General features: G+C 44.2%; 1 pseudogene; it reads left to right on the top strand.

Moving 5' to 3' along the window:
* LOC133551989 (clustered mitochondria protein homolog) overlaps window positions 1–16,936 on the top strand; it is a 48,438-nt pseudogene extending 31,502 nt beyond the window's left edge.
* Window positions 16,937–20,520: the final 3,584 nt, after the last annotated feature.

Below are 20,520 nucleotides of genomic sequence, written 5' to 3'. Positions count from 1 at the left end.
ACTATCCATTTCCCTGTGACGTCATACAGTGCTGCCAATACAAACAACATGGCGGTTAGCACAGCAAGATATAGCGACATTAGCTCGGATTCAGACTCGGATTTCAACGGCTTAAGCGATTCAACAGATCACGCATGTATTGAAACAGATGGTCGGAGTATGGAGGCAGATAGCGAAAACGAAATTGAAGAAGAAATTGAAGCTATTGAGCGAATAGCTATTGACGCTATTCGGCCGTAGCGTGGGTGTACCTAATGAAGTGGCCAATAGCATGGCTGCCTTATTAGCATCGCCGGTAAAATGTGCGGACCAAACGATCAGGACTTTCGCATCTTGTGACACTGGGGCAACTTAAATCCGTCGATTGGTAAGTGTTTGTTTCGCATTGAAGGGGAACATTATCACAATTTCAAGAGGGTTAAAAACAATAAAAATCAGTTCCCAGTGGCTTGTTGTATTTTTTTGAAGTTTTTTTTCTAAATTTTACCGGTCCCGGAATATCCCTAAATAAAGCTTTAAAGTGCCTTATTTTCACCATCTTCGAAACCACTATCCATTTCCCTGTGACGTCATACAGGGCTGCCAATGTAAACAAACAATGGCGAATAGCACAGCAAGATATAGCGACATTAGCTCGGATTCAGACTCGGATTTCAGCGGCTTAAGCGATTCAACAGATTACGCATGTATTGAAACAGATGGTCGGAGTATGGAGGCAGATAGCGAAAACGAAATTGAAGAAGAAATTGAAGCTATTGAGCGAATAGCTATTAATGTATTCGGCCATAGCGTGGGTGTACCTAATGAAGTGGCCCATAGCATGGCTGCCTTATTAGCATCGCCGGTAAAATGTGCGGACCAAACGATCAGGACTTTCGCATCTTGTGACACTGGAGCAACTTAAATCCGTCGATTGGTAAGTGTTTGTTTCGCATTAAAGGGGAACATTATCACAATTTCAAAAAAGGGTTAAAAACAATGAAAATCAGTTCCCAGTGACTTGTTGTATTTTTTTGAAGTTTTTTTTCTAAATTTTACCGGTCCCGGAATATCCCTAAATAAAGCTTTAAAGTGCCTTATTTTTGCTATCTTCGAAACCACTATCCATTTCCCTGTGACGTCATACAGGGCTGCCAATGTAAACAAACAATGGCGAATAGCACAGCAAGATATAGCGACATTAGCTCGGATCCAGACTCGGATTTCAGCGGCTTAAGCGATTCAACAGATTACGCATGTATTGAAACAGATGGTCGGAGTATGGAGGCAGATAGCGAAAACGAAATTGAAGCTATTGAGCGAATAGCTATTGACGCTATTCGGCCGTAGCGTGGGTGTACCTAATGAAGTGGCCCATAGCATGGCTGCCTTATTAGCATCGCCGGTAAAATGTGCGGACCAAACGATCAGGACTTTCGCATCTTGTCACACTGGGGCAACTTAAATCCGTCGATTGGTAAGTGTTTGTTTCGCATTAAAGGGGAACATTATCACAATTTCAAAAGGGTTAAAAACAATAAAAATCAGTTCCCAGTGGCTTGTTGTATTTTTTGGAAGTTTTTTTTCTAAATTTTACCGGTCCCGGAATATCCCGAAATAAAGCTTTAAAGTGCCTTATTTTCGCTATCTTCGAAACCACTATCCATTTCCCTGTGACGTCATACAGTGCTGCCGAAACAAACATGGCGGTTACCACAGCAAGTTATAGCGACATTAGCTCGGATTCAGACTCGGATTTCAGCGGCTTAAGCGATTCAACAGATTACGCATGTATTGAAACAGATGGTCGAAGTATGGAGGCAGATAGCGAAAACGAAATTGAAGAAATTGAAGCTATTCGGCCGTAGCGTGGGTGTACCTAATGAAGTGGCCCATAGCATGGCTGCCTTATTAGCATCGCCGGTAAAATGTGCGGACCAAACGATCAGGACTTTCGCATCTTGTGACACTGGAGCAACTTAAATCCGTCGATTGGTAAGTGTTTGTTTCGCATTAAAGGGGAACATTATCACAATTTCAAAAGGGTTAAAAACAATAAAAATCAGTTCCCAGTGGTTTGTTGTATTTTTTGGAAGTTTTTTTTCTAAATTTTACCGGTCCCGGAATATCCCTAAATAAAGCTTTAAAGTGCCTTATTTTCGCCATCTTCGAAACCACTATCCATTTCCCTGTGACGTCATACAGTGCTGCCAATGTAAACAAACAATGGCGAATAGCACAGCAAGATATAGCGACATTAGCTCGGATTCAGACTCGTATTTCAGCGGCTTAAGCGATTCAACAGATTACGCATGTATTGAAACAGATGGTCGGAGTATGGAGGCAGATAGCGAAAACAAAATTGAAGAAGAAATTGAAGCTATTGAGCGAATAGCTATTGACGCTATTCGGCCGTAGCGTGGGTGTACCTAATGAAGTGGCCCATAGCATGGCTGCCTTATTAGCATCGCCGGTAAAATGTGCGGACCAAACGATCAGGACTTTCGCATCTTGTGACACTGGGGCAACTTAAATCCATCGATTGGTAAGTGTTTGTTTCGCATTAAAGGGGAACATTATCACCAGACCTATGTAAGCGTCAATATATACCTTGATGGTGCAGAAAAAAGACCATTTATTTTTTTAACCGATTTCCGAACTCTAATTGGGTGAATTTTGGCGAATTAAACGCCTTTCTGTTTATCGCGCTGGAGGCGATGACATCAGAATGTGACGTCGCCGAGGTAACACACCCGCCATTTTCATTTTCAACACATTACAAACACCGGGTCTCAGCTCTGTTATTTTCCATTTTTTTGACAATTTTTTTGGAACCTTGGAGACATCATGCCTCGTCGGTGTGTTGTCGGAGGGTGTAACAACACTAACAGGGAAGGATTCAAGTTGCACCACTGGCCCGAAGATGCCAAAGTGGCAAGAAATCTGCCGCCAGACCCCCATTGAATGTGCCGGAGTGTCTTCACATTTGACCGGCGATGCTAAGACAGACATGGCACAGAGATGTATGGATAACCTGCAGATGCATTTGCAACGATTAAGTCAACGAAATCACAAAAGGTGAGTTTTGTTGATGTTGACTGCCAGCTAATCGATGCTAACATGCTATTTACCGGCGGTGCTAAAGCAGACATGGCACAGAGATGTATGGATAACCTGCAGATGCATTTGCAACTATATTACGTTTCCTTCCACCCACATTTACTGCAAAAAAAACACTTACCAATCGACGGATTTAAGTTGCCCCAGTGTCAAAAGATGCGAAAGTCCTGATCGTTTGGTCCGCACATTTTACCGGCGATGCTAACGCAGGTATTCGGCCATGCTATGACTATGAATTCGCTCAACAGCTTCAGTTTCTTCTTCAATACTTTCATACTCCAACCATCTGTTTCAATACATGCGTAATCTGTTGAATCGCTTAAGTCGCTGAAATCCGAGTTTGAATCCGAGCTAATGTCGCTATATCTTGCTGTGGTATTCCCATTGTTTGTTTACATTGGCAGCACTGTATGACGTCACAGGGAAATGGCCAGTGTCTTCGCAGAGAGCGAAAGTCAGGCACTTTAAAGCTTTATTTAAGGATATTCCGAGACCGGTAAAATTTTGAAAAAAAATTCAAAAAATACGACAAGCCACTGGGAACTGATTTTTATTGTTTTTAACCCTTTTGAAATTGTGATAATGTTCCCCTTTAAATGTGGTTATCTAGTTTCAAATGTACATACAGCTAGCGTAAATAGCATGTTAGCATCGATTAGTGTGGCATGTTAGCATCGATTAGCTGGCAGTCATGCCGTGACCAAATATGTCTGATTAGCACATAAGTCAACAACATCAACAAAACTCACCTTTGTGATTTCGTTGACTTAATGGTTATCCATACATCTCTGTGCCATGTCTGTCTTAGCATCGCCGGTCAAATGTGAAGACACTTTGGTACATTCAATGGGGGTCTGGCGGCAGATTTCTTGCCAGTAGTGCAACTTGAATCCCTCCCTGTTAGTGTTGTTACACCCTCCGACAACACACCGACGAGGCATGATGTCTCCAAGGTTCCAAAAAATAGTCGAAAAAACGGAAAATAACAGAGCTTAGACCCGGTGTTTGTAATGTGAAAATGAAAATGGCGGGTGTGTTACCTCGGAGACGTCACGTTCTGACGTCATCGCTAAAAGACCGATAAACAGAAAGGCGTTTAATTCGCCAAAATTCACCCATTTAGAGTTCGGAAATCGGTTAAAAAAATACATGGTCTTTTTTCTGCAACATCAAGGTATATATTGACGCTTACATAGGTCTGGTGATAATGTTCCCCTTTAAATTGATCGCAAATGTACTGTTCTGTTTGTCTTAGAAGATGTTTTTGCCTCTCATCCAAGTAGGATATTATTATTATCTTAGGCTAGCTGATAACTGTTTATGTAGACACAAGCAACTGCTAAGTGCTTGTCAGGCGGGGGGGACTGAAAATAAATTCAGGGTTACCCAACCTTTGTGATCGGCTTTAAAGGCCTACTGAAAGCCACTACTACCGACCACGCAGTCTGATAGTTTATATATCAATGATGAAATATTAACACTGCAACGGTTAAGTTGACTAAAATGCAATTTTAAATTTCCCGGGAGATTTATGTTGAAAACGTCGCAGAATGATGATGCGTGCTGTGACATGCCAGACTGTCAGGAAATATTAGCGCAGCACCACTTACGGCTAAAAGTCGTTTTGTTTTCATCGCGCAATTACCCAGTATTCTGGACATCCGTGTTGCTGGTTATTTAGCAATTTGTTTAATTAATAATGGAGAAGTCAAAGTAGAAAGATGGAGTTGGGAAGCTTTAGCCTTTAGCCACACAAACACACGGTGATTCCTTGTTTAAAATTCCCGGAGGTGAAGCCTTACTATGGATCAGAGCGGTCAAGCGAACATGGATCCCGACCACTTGTCAACCGGCAGGTTTCGGTGAGAAAATTGTGTTAAAAAAAAAATGGAGTTTGCGCCGTCCTTGTATCTGCTGTGACTGGCCTCAGGACACCCGTGGACACACCCCTCCGACTATCAGGTACTATTTAATCTCACTAAAACACTAGCAACACAATAGAAAGATAAGGGATTTCCCAGAATGATCCTAGTAAATGTGTCTAAAAACATCTGAGTCCGTCCCAATGCAATCGCCTTTTTTTTAAACATTTTTATTTTTTTTCTAGTCCTATCAATATTCTCAGCCACGAATCTTTCATCCTCACTCAAATTAATGGGGAAATTGTCGTTTTCTCGGTCCGAATAGCTCTTGCTGCTGGAGGCTCCCATTAAAAACAATGTGAGGACGTGAGGAGCTGTCACGACAAATTTCTTCCCTCCTAGAAAAACCTTCACCCCGGAAGAAATTTGGCGTGACAGCCCCTCCAATCCCTAAAGGACCCCAATGAGGGTGTGACAATACCAAGTTATATGACTCTTGAGGGTTACAGCTGCAACATTAGCAAAGCAAAAATAGCTTGAAAGGTTAGCATGCTGGAATGCTAATATTTTTTCCTCACCGTTATTTTTCGCCTACGACAATCAGCCAATTATAATGCTTTAAAAACAGGCAGCTGTGTGGGCTGCTTTAAGGTCCTTCCACCCTCCTTGGGGTCCTTCAAGCAGTTTCTTCCGGGGGGAAGGTTTTTGTAGGGGGGAAAAAAATGTGGCGTGACAGAGCCCTCACCCTTGTGACGTCATCGTCTGCGACTTCCGCTAAAGACAAGGTTTTTTTATCAGCACCAAAAGTTGCGAACTTTATTGTCGATGTTCTCTACTAAATCCTTTCAGCAAAAATATGGCAATATCGCGAAATGATCAAGTATGACACATAGAATGGACCTGCTATCCCCGTTTAAATAAGAACATCTCATTTCAGTAGGCCTTTAAAAGGCTCTAACCGGCAATGGCGATCGCTTTTTTTTTCACAACAATTAGTCGATACTGACCGGGGGCCGACCAATCGGCACATACCCATCAAAATTCATTCGGGTCAGGGTAATGGGGGACCTCGTCTCAGTATGGAAGTTCAGACTTCCTGGTCTCTGGTAACTTCTTCTGAGGCGTTTCTGGGGGTACTCTGGGATTGTGACCATACGTGAGGGTAGGAACTCGGTCAATACGTCTCAGCCTATAAGAGGCGTGTCTCCTGGTACCCGACTAAGATGGCTGTTAGGGCCAGTAGGGGCTGGCACGTGCACACATAGCTTGAGCCCCTGCCCTTTATTGCCTCGTCTTAAAAAGTGCCCTCTGCCTGTGTGTGTGTTTTTTTTTGTTTTGTTTTTTAAACAAGATTAATAAATTCCTGTAAAAAAACAAGACAAAACAAAAAAACAGAGGTACAAAAACTCCAAATTTTCTTGTAATACCGGGTTGTTTGATCCTGCCGCTTCCGACGGGGAGAGAGAGAGAGAGAGGGTGAGTGAGTAAGTGAATGAGAGAGAGGAGAGAGAGCCAACTGCGGCCTGAGGAGACGTGACAGTAAACCTGTGAGTTATGCTCTAGTTGCCGTCCACTTATTCAGCATCTAATATGGGTAATATTTCAGAAAAAAGCTGTATTATTCTATTGTTCAAAGTGTCAGCTTCTGTTTTTGCCAGACGTCGGAGCACGGCGCATCAATTCCGCACAGAGCAGAGCGGATCGTGCGGGACAGGAAGTAGTGTACAAAATACAAAATAAAACACCGGGTTAATTGTCAAAATAAAATGCACTGTGTTTACGGCGAATCACATTTCCTTCACAGTAGAGGTTTAGATATAAAGTTCTATTGCGTTTCAGTTGTTTAGTCCGAGCATTAGTGAGAAAGACCATAAGTTACAACTTGATGGTGTTTTCATCAAGTTAAAGGAAGAAGGACAGAGAGAGGGTGAGTAAGTGAATGAGAGAGAGGAGAGAGAGCCAAGTGCGGCCTGAGGAGACGTGACAGTAAACCTGTGAGTTATGGTCTAGTCGCCGTCCACTTATTCAGCATCTAATATGGGTGATATTTCAGAAAAACGCTGTATTTTTCTATTATTCAATGTGTCAGCTTCTGTTTTTGCCGGACGTCGGAGCACGGCGCATCAATTCCGCACAGAGCAGAGCGGATCGTGCGGGACAGGAAGTAGTGTACGAAATACAAAATAAAACACCGGGTTAATTTTCAAAATAAAATTCACTGTGTTTACGGCGGATCACATTTCTTTCACAGTAGAGGTTTAGATATAAAGTTCTATTGCGTTTCAGTTGTTTAGTCCGAGCATTAGTGAGAAAGACCATAAGTTACAATTTGATGGTGTTTTCATCAAGTTAAAGGAAGAAGGACAGATTTTCACATTGAAGTTTTTTTCATTTGGGTTTCTATTTTATTTTATTTTTTTCGAAGTTCATGTTGCACTGTTCAATGTTCAATATTAAAGTGCTTATCTTTAACAATAAATAGCCTAATAATAAACCAATGTTTTGCTGCTTTTCATGTCTTCCAAGCCTATGTGACAATAATTTGTTGACACAAAAGAAATGGCAATCACTTTTACCTACAAAGGACACACAGCTAAGTAGTTAGCTTTCTAATAGAACATTTAATTTTACATTAATTTCCATATTGTGTAAAGGACCAAAAAAAAAAATGTTCCCGCCCTTTTCTGACTTTGAGCCCCTGCCTCTTTATAATCATGTGCACTCACAAACACTTACATGCAGAGATCATGTGAGCGAACTGGGTTGCTGAATTTCCCCCCAGGTATCAATAAAGTACTTTCTATTCTATTCTATTCTACAAACCCCGTTTCCATATGAGTTGGGAAATTGTGTTAGATGTAAATATAAACAGAATACAATTATTTGCAAATCATTTTCAACCCATATTCAGTTGAATGCATTACAAGATACTTTATGTTCAAACTCATAAACTTTTTTTTTTTTTTTGCAAATAATTAACTTAGAATTTCATGGCTGCAACACGTGCCAAAGTAGTTGGGAAAGGGCATGTTCACCACTGTGTTACATCACCTTTTCTTTTAACAACACTCAATAAACGTTTGGGAACTAAGGAAACTAAAATTGTTGAAGCTTTGAAAGTGGAATTCTTTCCCATTCTTGTTTTATGTAGAGCTTCAGTCATTCAACAGTCCAGGGTCTCGCTGTTGTATTTTACACTTCATAATGTGTACGATGGGAGACAGGTCTGGACTGCAGGCGGGCCAGGAAAGTACCCGCACTCTTATTTTTACAAAGCCATGCTGTTGTAACACGTGATGAATGTGGATTGACATTGTCTTGCTAAAATAAGCAGGGGCGTCCATGAAAAAGACGGCGCTTAGATGGCAGTATATGTTGTTCCAAAACCTGTATGTACCTTTCAGCATTAATGGTGCCTTCACAGATGTGTAAGTTACCCATGCCTTGGGCACTAATGCACCCCCATACCATCACACATGCTGGCTTTTGAACTTTGCGTCGATAACAGTCTGGATGGTTCGCTTCCCCTCTGGTCCGGATGACACGATGTCGAATATTTCCAAAAACAATTTGAAATGTGGACTCGTCAGACCACAGAACACTTTTCCACTTTGCATCCGTCCATCTTAGATGACCTTGGGCCCAGAGAAGCATGCGGCGTTTCTGGATGTTGTTGATAAATGGCTTTCGCTTTGCATAGTAGAGCTTTAACTTGCACTTACAGATGTAGCGACGAATTGTATTTAGTGACAGTTGTTTTCTGAAGTGTTCCTGAGCCCATGTGGTGATATCCTTTAGAGATTGATGTTGGTTTTTGATACAGTGCTGTCTAAGGGGTCGAAGATCACGGTCATTCAATGTTGGTTTCCGGCCATGCCGCTTTTGTGGAGTGATCTCTCCAGATTCTCTGAACCTTTTGATAATATTATGGAGCGTAGATGTTGAAACCCCTAAATTTCTTGCAATTGCACTTTGAGAAACGTTGTTCTTAAACTGTTTGACTATTTGCTCACGCAGTTGTGGACAAAGGGGTGTACCTCGCCCCATCCTTTCTTGTGAAAGACTGAGCATTTTTTGGGAAGCTGTTGTAACACGTGGCTTGGCATTGTCTTGCTGAAATAAGCAGGGGCGTCCATGATAACGTTGCTCGGATGACAACATATGTTGCTCCAAAACCTGTATGGACCATTCAGCATTAATGGTGCCTTCACAGATGTGTAAGTTACCCATACCTTGGGCACTAATGCACCCCCATACCATCACAGATGCTGGCTTTTCAACTTTGCGCCTATAACAATCCGGATATTTATTTTTCTCTTTGTTCCAGAGGACACCACGTCCACAGTTTCTAAATATAATTTGAAATGTGGACTCGTCAGACCACAGAACCCTTTTCCACTTTGCATCAGTCCATCTTAGATGAGCTCGGGCCCAGAGAAGCCAGTGGCATTCCTTGGTGTTGTTGATAAATGGGTTTTGATTTGCATAGCAGAGTTTAAACTTGCACTTACAGATGTTGCAACCAACTGTAGTTACTGACAGTGGTTTTATGAAGTGTTCCTGAGCCCATGTGGTCAATCAATCAATAAATCAATGTTTACTTATATAGCCCTAAATCACTAGTGTCTCAAAGGGCTGCACAAACCACTACGACATCCTCGGTAGGCCCACATAAGGGCAAGGAAAACTCACACCCAGTGGGACGTCGGTGACAATGATGACTATGAGAACCTTGGAGAGGAGGAAAGCAATGGATGTCGAGCGGGTCTAACATGATACCGTGAAAGTTCAATCCATAACGGATCCAACACAGTCGCGAGAGTCCAGTCCAAAGCGGATCCAACACAGCAGCGAGAGTCCCTTTCACAGCGGAGCCAGCAGGAAAACATCCCAAGAGGAGGCGGGTCAGCAGCGCAGAGATGTCCCCAGCCGATACACAGGCAAGCAGTACATGGCCACCGGTGTGGTGATATCCTTTACACACTGATGTCTGTTTTTGATGCAGTACCGCCTGAGGGATCAAAGGTCAATAATATCATCGCTTACGTGCAGATTTCTCCAGATTCTCTGAACCTTTTGATGATTTTACGGACCGTAGATGGTAAAAGCCCTAAATTCCTTGCAACAGCTCGTTGAGAAATGTTGTTCTAAAACTGTTTTTGGTGACCCTCGCCCCATCCTTGTTTGTGAATTACTTAGCATTTCATGGAAGCTGCTCTTATACCCAATCATGGCACCCACCTGTTCCCAATGAGCCTGCACACCTATGGGATGTTTCATATAAGTGTTTGATGAGCATTCCTCAACTTTATCAGTATTTATTGCCACCTTTCCCAACTTCTTTGTCAGGTGTTGCTGGCATCAAATTCTAAAGTTGATAATTATTTGCCCCCAAAAAAATGTTTCAGTTTGAACATGAAATATGTTGTCTTTGTAGCATATTCAACTGAATATGGGTTGAAAATGATTTGCAAATCATTGTATTCTGTTTATATTTACATCCATCCATCCATCATCTTCCGCTTATCCGAGGTCGGGTCGCGGGGGCAGCAGCCTAAGCAGGGAAGCTCAGACTTCCCTCTCCCCAGCCACTTCGTCTAGCTCTTCCCGGGGGATCCCGAGGCGTTCCCAGGCCAGCCGGGAGACATAGTCTTCCCAACGTGTCCTGGGTCTTCCCCGTGGCCTCCTACCGGTTGGACGTGCCCTAAACACCTCCCTAGGGAGGCGTTCAGGTGGCATCCTGACCAGATGCCCGAACCACCTCATCTGGCTCCTCTCCATGTGGAGGAGCAGCGGCTTTACTTTGAGTTCCTCCCGGATGGCAGAGCTTCTCACCCCATCTCTAAGGGAGAGACCCAAACTCATTTGGGCCGCTTGTACCCGTGATCTTATCCTTTCGGTCATGACCCAAAGCTCATGACCATATGTGAGGATGGGAACGTAGATCGACCGGTAAATTGAGAGCTTTGCCTTCCGGCTCAGCTCCTTCTTCACCACAACGGATCGGTACAACGTCCGCATTACTGAAGACGCCGCACCGATCCGCCTGTCGATCTCACCATCCACTCTTCCCTCACTCGTGAACAAGACTCCTAGGTACTTGAACTCCTCCACTTGGGGCAGGGTCTCCTCCCCAACCCGGAGATGGCACTCCACCCTTTTCCGGGCGAGAACCATGGACTCTGACTCGCTTCACACTCGGCTGCGAACCGATCCAGTGAGAGCTGAAGATCCCGGTCAGATGAAGCCATCAGGACCACATAGTCTGCAAAAAGCAGAGACCTAATCCTGCGGTCACCAAACCGGAACCCCTCAACGCCTTGACTGCGCCTAGAAATTCTGTTTATATTTACATCTAACACAATTTCCCAACTCATATGGAACCGGGGTTTGTATCATGAATTGAATTTCGCTTGTGGCTGAGAGCAGTATGATGCTGTGTGTGTCAGGCCGTCAGCCACCAGAGGCGGGCAGTCATCAGCAGTGAGCGCACTCGAGGCGTCGATCACCCACAAACCATTCGTGACTACGTGAGTGCCACCGAACCTCCACTTGGCTAACAAATGTTAGCAAACACTAACGTCGTTCCTGTGCAAGGCAGACCTTGCTCGCACTGTACTGCGCGGCTGCAGGCCAACACGTCACCTCTCTGCATCTGCTGTATCGCGCTCGCTACCTCACCCTCCTGGTGACCGGCGAGGACCATCCCCAGGTGGCAGAGCTGGATGTAAGTTTACGTTTCAAAACCCGCCTTAAAAACTTGGATTCAAGACGCTCGCGTTGTCCTCAGAGCATGCTGGGTGTGGTCCTTCACGGCCTGATGGAGTTGGACCTCTCCTTGAAGTTCCTGCACAACGCCTCGGTTCTAACCTCCAAGTACCACGGTGACATGTCCACCAAGCACGCACACAGGTGCCACCTGGTGATGACTGGGAGGGGTCATGGTGGAGGTTTACCTCACATTCATGTTGTTTTTTTTTTGTCCTCCGTTCAGCCATCATCTTCTGGCCATGTTGCACCACAGCAGAGGAGACTCTGAGTCAGCGTTGCGCCACGAGAACAAGGCGCGTTCGATATACGAGACACAGGTGAGTTGATCGATGCCGACGTCGCACGGCCTTTGTCACATGACCTTGTTGAAGGCGTCGGAGGGCCACGCGAGGAGCAGGGAGAGCTTGGAGTGCCTGAAGGACCTGACTCGACAGCAGGACAGCAACTTGACTCCGCCTCCTCAGGTGCGTGCATGCAAATGAGCGCCAACGCATACAAACCCCGTTTCCATATGAGTCGGGAAATTGTGTTGTATGTAAATATAATGATTTGCAAATCCTTTTCAACCCATATTCAGTTGAATATGCTACAAAGACAACATATTTGGTGTTCAATCAATCAATAAATCAATCAATGTTTACTTATATAGCCCTAAATCACTAGTGTCTCAAAGGGCTGCACAAACCACAACACAAACCACTACGACATCCTCGGTAGGCCCACATAAGGGCAAGGAAAACTCACACCCAGTGGGACGTCTGTGACAATGATGACTATGAGAACCTTGGAGAGGAGGAAAGCAATGGATGTCGAGCGGGTCTAACATGATACTGTGAAAGTTAAATCCACAATGGATCCAACACAGTCGCGAGAGTCCAGTCCAAAGCGGATCCGACACAGCAGCGAGAGTCCCGTTCACAGCGGAGCCAGCAGGAAACCATCCCAAGCGGAGGCGGATCAGCAGCGCAGAGATGTCCCCAGCCGATACACAGGCGAGCAGTACATGGCCACCGGATCGGACCGGACGCCCTCTACAAGGGAGAGTGGGACATAGGAGAAAAAAGAAAATAAACGGCAGATCAACTGGTCTAAAAAGGGAGTCTATTTAAAGGCTAGAGTATACAAATGAGTTTTAAGGTGAGACTTAAATGCTTCTACTGAGGTGGCATCTCGAACTGTTACCGGGAGGGCATTCCAGAGTACTGGAGCCCGAACGGAAAACGCTCTATAGCCCGCAGACTTTTTTTGGGCTTTGGGAATCACTAATAAGCCGGAGTCTTTTGAACGCAGATTTCTTGCCGGGACATATGGTACAATACAATCTGCAAGATAGGATGGAGCTAGACCGTGTAGTATTTTATACGTAAGTAGTAAAACCTTAAAGTCACATCTTAAGTGCACAGGAAGCCAGTGCAGGTGAGCCAGTACAGGTATATATGTATGTATATATGTATATAAAGGTATATACAGTACAGGCGTAATGTGATCAAACTTTCTTGTTCTTGTCAAAAGTCTAGCAGCCGCATTTTGTACCAACTGTAATCTTTTAATGCTAGACATGGGGAGACCCGAAAATAATACGTTACAGTAATCGAGACGAGACGTAACAAACGCATGGATAATGATCTCGGCGTCTTTAGTGGACAAAATGGAGCGAATTTTAGCGATATTACGGAGATGAAAGAAGGCCGTTTTAGTAACGCTTTTAATGTGTGACTCAAAGGAGAGAGTTCAAACTCATATTTTATTTTTTTTGCAAATAATAACTAACTTAGAAATTCATGGCTGCAACACGTGCCAAAGTAGTTGGGAAAGGGCATGTTCACCTCTGTGTTACATCACCCTTTTCTTTTAACACTCAATAAACATTTGGGAACTGAGGAAACTAATTGTTGAAGCTTTGAAAGTGGAATTATTTCACGGTGGCAGAGGGGTTAGTGCGTCTGCCTCACAATGCGAAGTTCCTGCAGTCCTGGGTTCAAATCCAGGCTCGGGAACTTTCTGTGTGGATTTTGCATGTTCTCTCCTTGAATGCGTGGGTTCCCTCCGGGTACTCCGGCTTCCTCAAACTTCCAAAGACATGCACCTGGGGATAGGTTGATTGGCAACACTAAATTGGCCCTAGTGTGTGAATGTGAGTGTGAATGTTGTCTGTTTATCTGTGTTGGCCCTGCGATGAGGTGGCGACTTGTCCAGGGTGTACAGCGCCTTCCGCCCGATTGTAGCTGAGATAGGCGCCAGCGCCCCCCGCGACCCCAAAAGGGAATAAGCGGTAGAAAATGGATGGATGTTTTATGTAGAGCTTTAGTCCTTCAACAGTCCGGGGTCTCCGCTGTTCTGTTTTACGCTTCATAATGCGCCACAAATTTTTGATTGGAGACAGGTCTGGACTGCAGGCGGACCAGGAAAGTACCCGCACTCTTTTACTACGAAACCACGCTGTTGTAACACGTGGCTTGGCATTGTCTTGCTGAAATAAGCAGGGGCGTCCATGATAGCATTTCTTGGATGACAACATGTTGCTCCAAAACCTGTATGTACCTTTCAGCATTAATGGTGCCTTCACAGATGTGTAAGTTACCCATGCCTTGGGCACTAATGCACCCCCATACCATCAAAGATGTGAGCTTTTGAACTTTGAGCCTATAACAATCCGGATGGTTATTTGGAAACTGTGGACACCACGTTCACAGTTTCCAAATATAATTTGAAATATGGACTCGTCAGACCACAGAACAGTTTTCCACTTTGCATCAGTCCATCTCAGATTAGCTCGGGCCCAGCGAAGCCAGTGGCGTTCCTGGGTGTTGTTGATAAATGGGTTTTGCTTTGCATAGTAGAGTTTTAACTTGCACTTACAGATGTTGCAACCAACTGTAGTTACTGACAGTGGTTTTCTGAAGTGTTCCTGAGCACATGTGGTGATATCCTTTACACACTGATGTCGGTTTTTGATGCAGTACCGCCTGAAGGATCAAAGGTCCGTAATATCATCGCTTACGTGCAGTGATTTCTCCAGATTCTCTGAACCTTTTGATGATTTTACGGGCCGTAGATGGTAAAATCCCTAAATTCCTTGCAATATCTCGTTGAGAAATGTTGTTCTAAAACTGTTTTTGGTGACCCTCGCCCCATCCTTGTTTGTGAATTACTTAGCATTTCATGGAAGCTGCTTTTATACCCAATCATGGCACCCACCTGTTCCCAATTAGCCTGCACACCTGTGGGATGTTCCAAATAAGTGTTTGATGAGTATTTCTCAACTCTATCAGTATTTATTGCCACCTTTCCCAACTTCTTTGTCAGGTGTTGCTGGCATCAAATTCTAAAGTTAATGATTATTTACACACAAGAAAAATGTTTATTAGTTTGAACATCAAATATGTTGTCTTTGTAGCATATTCAACTGAATATGGGTTGAAAGGGATTTGCAAATCATTGTATTCTGTTTATATTTACATCTAACACAATTTCCCAACTCATATGGAAACGGGGTTTGTACTTAGACTTGTAATGTTTGTGTCTTTCCAGTTCTTCCAAAAGATGCTGCAACAGCTCAACATGACCTGTGGAGACCCACTCATTCCTCCCAGGTGGGGATCTTCTCATAAACGACTTGTTGTGAAAAAGAACTTAGATTTTTTTTTCCCCCCTTCCCTTAGAGCTGAAGATAACGCACAGCTGAGAGTGCGAGAAGTCAAAGTTCAAGACCTGGAGAAGCTGTTGTCGTCCAACATCTAGTGCCGCCTTCATGGAGGAGACCGAAGTATTTGATAGCAGTTTTGTTGTACACCTGCCAGAAGGTCTTACTGGGACACATGACTTGAATATGATATCAAGTCACATTAATATTAGATTACAGTCCACTTTGTCATTGCTCATGTCACAATTACAGAGCAACCAAATGCAGTTACCATTTAACCAGAGGTGCTTATAAGCAAAAAATGAAATGTTTTCTGTTGTTAAAGGCCTACTGAAAGCCACTACTAGCGACCACGCAGTCTGATAGTTTATATATCAATGATGAAATATTAACATTGCAACACATGCCAATACGGCCTTTTTAGTTGACTAAATTGCAATTTTAAATCTCCCGCAAAGTTTCCTGTTAGTGATTTTAGCCCAGCACCACTTACGGCTAAAAGTCGTCTCTTTTCATCGCATAATTTTTTGGACATCTGTGTTGCTGAATCTTTTGCAATTTGTTCAATTAATAATGGAGACGTCAAAGAAGAATGCTGTTGTTGGAAAGCGGTGTATTGCAGCTGCCTTTAGCAACCGAAACACAGCCGGTGTTTCTTTGTTTGTTGTGAAGCTTTAACACAGAGCGGTCAAGCGAACATCAATCAATCAATCAATGTTTACTTATATAGCCCTAAATCACTAGTGTCTCAAAGGGCTGCACAAACCACTACGACATCCTCGGTAGGCCCACATAAGGGCAAGGAAAACTCACACCCAGTGGGACGTCGGTGACAATGACGACTATGAGAACATGATACTGTGATACTGATGATACTGATGACTATGAGAACATATGAGAACATGATACTGTGAAAGATCAATCCATAATGGATCCAACACAGTCGCGAGAGTCCAGTCCAAAGCGGATCCAACACAGCAGCGAGAGTCCCGTTCACAGCGGGGCCAGCAGGAAACCATCCCAAGCGGAGGCTGATCAGCAGCGCAGAGATGTCCCCAGCCGATGCACAGGCGAGCAGTACATGGCCACCGGATCGGACCGGACTCCCTCCACATTTCTCTACATCAACCAGCAAGTTTTTGGATGGGCAAATTGTGATATTAAGTCGGCTCGACTTGAGTGGATTACGCGACCTGTCAAAAAGGCAGCTGTGATCTTGGCTCCTCCATTGGCTTCTCTCAGAGACACTGGCGTTCACCGCAGCCCTCCGACTTTCAGGTATGACTTTATGATCCCACTAAAACACTAGTAACACAATAAGCAGATAAGGGATTTTCCAGAATTATCCCAGTAAATCAATCAATGTTTATTTATATAGCCCCAAATCACAAATGTCTCAAAGGGCTGCACAAATCATTACGACTACGACATCCTCGGAAGAACCCACAAAAGGGCAAGGAAAACTCACACCCAGTGGGCAGGGAGAATTCACATCCAGTGGGACGCCAGTGACAATGCTGACTATGAGAAACCTTGGAGAGGACCTCAGATGTGGGCAACCCCCCCCCCCCTCCCCTCTAGGGGACCGAAAGCAATGGATGTCGAGCGGGTCTAACATGATACTGTGAAAGTTCAATCCATAATGGATCCAACACAGTCGCGAGAGTCCCGTTCACAGCGGAGCCAGCAGGAAAACATCCCAAGCGGAGGCGGATCAGCAGCGCAGAGACGTCCCCAGCCGATACACAGGCGAGCAGTACATGGCCACCGGATCGGACCGGAGAGTGGGACATAGGAGAAAAAGAAAAGAAACGGCAGATCAACTGGTCTAAAAAGGGAGTCTATTTAAAGGCTAGAGTATACAAATGAGTTTTAAGGTGGCTCCAACACAGCCGCGAGAGTTCAGTTCAAAGCGGATCCAAGACAGCAGCGAGAGTCCCGTCCACAGGAAACCATCCCAAGCGGAGGCGGATCAAGCTAATACCATTTTTTTTTTTTTTGTGCCTCACTCTAACTTTCCTCGTCCACAAATCTTCCATCCTCGCTCAAATTAATGGGGAACTCGTCGCTTTCTCGGTCCGAATTGCACCTGCTGCTGGTGGCTATGATTACAAACAATGTGAGGAGCCCTACAACCCGTGACGTCACACGCACATCGTCTACTACTTCCGGTACATGCAAGGCTTTTTTATTAGCGACCAAAAGTTGCAAACTTTGACGTCGATGTTCTCTACTAAATCCTTTCAGCAAAAATATGGCAATATGACGAAATGATCAAGTATGACACATAGAATGGACCTGCTATCCCCGTTTAAATAAGAACATCTCATTTCAGTAGGCCTTTGATGGTATTTACAGACCAGAACAGGTTAAAAACAAATATACATATATATTTATAGGATTTACAGTATGTATAGCAGTGCAACAAAGTAGTGGGAATCAATCCAGGTCACCCAAATAAACTTTGATTGATTGACTTTGACCTCCTGGTGTGGTGCAGGGCTAACCTCCAGTAGGGAGACATCTGTAGGGAGGAAGCTGTTTCTGTCATTTTCATCATAGGTACACTTCAACTGTGAGAGACAGAATGTGAAAAAAAATCCAGGAATTCACATTGTAGGAATTTTAAAGAATTTATTTGTAAATTATGGTGGAAAATAAATATTTGGTCAACCATTCAAAGGAGGTTTTGGCTCAAAATGTCACTATACATGGCCCCATTCATTCTTTCCTTAACACGGATCAATCGTCCTGTCCCTTTAACAAAAAACAGCCCCAAAGCATGATGTTTCCACCCCCATGCTTCACAGTAGGTATGGTGTTCTTGGGATGCAACTCAGTATTCTTCTTCCTCCAAACACGACGAGTTGAGTTTATACCAAAAAGTTATATTTTAGTTCCATCTGACCACATGACATTCTCCCAATCCTCTGCTGTATCATCCATGTATCCATTTTGGTATCAACTCAACTCGTCGTGTTTATTTGTTTCAGCAAGACAATGCCAAGCCACATTCAGCACGTGTTACAACAGCGTGGCTTCGTAAAAAAAGAGTGCGGGTACTTTCCTGGCCCGCCTGCAGTCCAGACCTGTCTCCCATCAAAAATGTGTGGTGCATTATGAAGCGTAAAATACGACAGCGGGGACCCCGAACTGTTGAAGGACTGAAGCTCTACATAAAACAAGAATGGGAAAGAATTTCACTTTCAAAGCTTCAACAATTAGTTTCCTCAGTTCCCAAACATTTATTGAGTGTTGTTAAAAGAGAAGGTGATGTAACACAGTGGTGAACATGCCCTTTCCCAACTACTTTGGCACGTGTTGCAGCCATTAAATTGTAATTTAATGATTATTTGCACAAAAAAAAAAAAGTTTTTGAGTTTGAACATCAAATATGTTGTCTTTGTAGTGCATACAATTGAATATGGGTTGAAAAGGACTTGCAAATCATTGTATTCAGTTTATATTTAAATCTAACACAATTTCCCAACTCATATGGAAACAAGGTTTTTACCTAGCACCTCCAATGAGGTGGTGACTTGTCCAGGGTGTACGCCACATACCGCAGCTGAAGTGAAGTGAAGTGAATGATATTTATATAGCGCTTTTCTCTAGTGGCTCAAAGCGCTTTTACATAGTGAAACCCGATATCTAAGTTACATTTAAACCAGTGTGGGTGGCACTGGGAGCAGGTGGGTAAAGTGCCTTGCCCAAGGACACAACGGCAGTGACTAGGATGACGGAAGCGGGAATCGAACCTGCAACCCTCAAGTTGCTGGCACGGCCGCTCTACCAACCGAGATAGGCTCCAGCGACCCCCCCGCAACCCCTAAAGGAACAAGCGGTAGAAAAGGGATGTATGGATGGATTACTTACTTACTTACTTAGGCCCATCGCTCCCAATGGAGCATAGGCCATCAATGACTCCTCTCCATGCAGCACGGTTTTGGGCTGTCCTTTCCGCCTCTCCCCAGCTGGTTCCCAACCTCTTCAGCTCCGCCTCAGAGTCCCGCCTCCAGGTGTTTTTAGGCCGTCCCCTCTTCCTCTTTCCCTGTGGGTTCCACGTCAAGGCTTGCCGTGTGATGGTAGTTGCTGGTTTCCTAAGGGTGTGCCCAACCCAACCCCACTTTCTCCTTAGTATTTGTTTCTCCACTGGCTCTTGATTCCCTTTCCTCCAGAGTTCCTCGTTGCTGATTTTGTTTGGCCACCAAATCCTGAAAATCCTCTTCAGACAACTGTTAATAAACGTTTGTAACCTTTGTACGGTCTTCTTTGTCATCCTCCACGTTTCAGAGCCGTAGAGAAGGACGGATTTTATGTTTGAATTGAAGATCCGGACTTTGGTTGTCATAGATATCTCCTTGGAGGACCAGATGCTCTTCAGGATGATGAAGGCTGCTCTTGCTTTTCCAATTCTTGCTGTTACATCTTTGTCGGTGCCACCCTGTTTATCCACGATGCTGCCCAAGTAGGTGAAGGAGTCTATTTCCTGGATAATTTCCTCTTCTATTACTATTGGATTGTTGGTCAAGTTATTAAACTTCATTATGTTGGTTTTCTTCCTGTTTATCCTTAGCCCTACGCCTAGAGATGTCTTGACCAATTCGGTGGTCTTTTCCTGCATCTGCCTGTGGTTGTGCGAGAGGAGCGCCAGGTCGTCTGCGAAGTCTAAGTCATCCAGTTGCGTCCACAGGGTCCACTGAATACCGTTTTTCTTTCCTGATGTTGTGTTCTTCATGATCCAGTCAATAACTAATAGGAACATGAAGGGTGATAGGAGGCATCCTTGCCGAACTCCGGTCCTGACCTCAAAACTATCAGACACTTGGCCTGCATGTAGCACCTTGCATGTCATTCCTTGGTAGGTTTTCTGAATCAGGCTGATGATTTTCTCTGGAATCCCGTAGTGCCGCAGTAGTTTCCACAGTGTCTCCCTGTCCACACTGTCGAAGGCTTTTTCATAGTCTACGAAATTTACATATAGGGAAGAGTTCCATTCAATAGATTGTTCCACAATGATGCGGAGAGTGCAGATCTGGTCTGTGCAGGATCTGTTGCTTCGGAATCCGGCTTGCTGGTCTCTCAGGAAAGGGTCCACAGCTTTGCTCATCCTGTCCAGTAGTATGCGGTTGAGAATTTTTCCTG

This window comes from Nerophis ophidion, linkage group LG04 (assembly GCF_033978795.1).
Source record: "Nerophis ophidion isolate RoL-2023_Sa linkage group LG04, RoL_Noph_v1.0, whole genome shotgun sequence".
Classification (NCBI taxonomy): domain Eukaryota; kingdom Metazoa; phylum Chordata; class Actinopteri; order Syngnathiformes; family Syngnathidae; genus Nerophis; species Nerophis ophidion.
The sequence above is the reverse complement of the archived record's forward strand: the minus strand, read 5'-3'. Positions and strand labels throughout refer to the sequence as shown.